We start from the raw sequence: 1,282 nt of genomic DNA on the forward strand, positions 1-1,282 counted from the left end.
CGGAAGTCATCTTGAGCACCGGAGGAGAGGGGCCGGCGAGGTGGCCGTGCGTGGCCGGCGGGGAGGCGTCTTGGTCGGATTACATGTGTTGGAACGCGGCCCGCGGAAGTCATCTTGAGCACCGGAGGAGAGCGCCGGCGAGGTGGCCGTGCGTGGCCGGCGGGGGGGCGTCTTGGGCGGATTGGGAAAATAAAAAAAAAATCCCCCATTCATTTCAATGGCTGAGGTGGTCTGCCATACCGTTTGTGTCCGCCAGACGGCGGTGTAGTAGGCAAAAGACCGTTGGAGGTACCAGGGGTAAGCCTGGCGGTACCGAGGGGTAGGCCGGGGGGTACCAGGGGTAAGGCTGGGGGTACGGCGGCCGAGCGTGGCCGGGGAAGAGGTCTCTTGGTCGGATTCGGGAAAATAAAATAATTCCCCCATTCATTTCAATGGGCGGCGGTACCAAGGGTAAGCCTGGCGGTACCAGGGGTGGGCCTGGAGGTACCAGGGGTCGGCCGGGGGGGTACCAGGGGTCGGCCGGGGGGTACCAGGGGTAAGGCTGGAGGTACCAGGGGTCGGGCTGGAGGTACCAGGGGTAAGCCAGGGCCGGCTCGGCCGCGGAGCTTTGCCCGGGAAAGAGGCCTCTTGGCCGGGGTGAATAGCGCTGGAACGCGGCCCGCGGAGGTGGTGGGGGCCGGAGGCACCGTGGGCGAAGCCCCGGCCCGGCCCGGGGGCCGAGCGAGGCCGGGGAAGAGGCCTCTTGGTCGAATTGGGAAAATAAAAAAATTCCCCCATTCATTTCAATGGGCGGGGGTACCAGGGGTGGGCCGGGAGGTACCAGGGGTGGGCCGGGAGGTACCAGGGGTAAGCCGGGGGGTACCAGGGGTCGGCCTGGAGGTACCAGGGGTCGGCCTGGAGGTACCAGGGGTAAGCCAGGGCCGGCTCGGCCGCGGAGCTTTGCCCGGGAAAGAGGGCTCTTGGCCGGGGTGAATAGCGCTGGAACACGGCCCGCGGAGGTGGTGGGGGCCGGAGGGGCCGTGGGCGAAGCCCCGGCCCGGCCCGGAGGCCGAGCGTGGCCGGGGAGGAGGCCTCTTGGTCGAATTGGGAAAATAAAAAAAATTCCCCCATTCATTTCAATGGGCGGGGGTACCAGGGGTCGGCCGGGAGGTACCAAGGGCCGGAGGTACCGTGGGCGAAGCCCCGGCCCGGCCCGGAGGCCGAGCGTGGCCGGGGAGGAGGGCCTCTTGTTCGAATTGGGAAAATAAAAAAATTCCCCCATTCATTTCAATGGGCGGGGGTA

This window comes from Hippocampus zosterae, unplaced genomic scaffold (assembly GCF_025434085.1).
Source record: "Hippocampus zosterae strain Florida unplaced genomic scaffold, ASM2543408v3 HiC_scaffold_363, whole genome shotgun sequence".
NCBI lineage: Eukaryota > Metazoa > Chordata > Actinopteri > Syngnathiformes > Syngnathidae > Hippocampus > Hippocampus zosterae.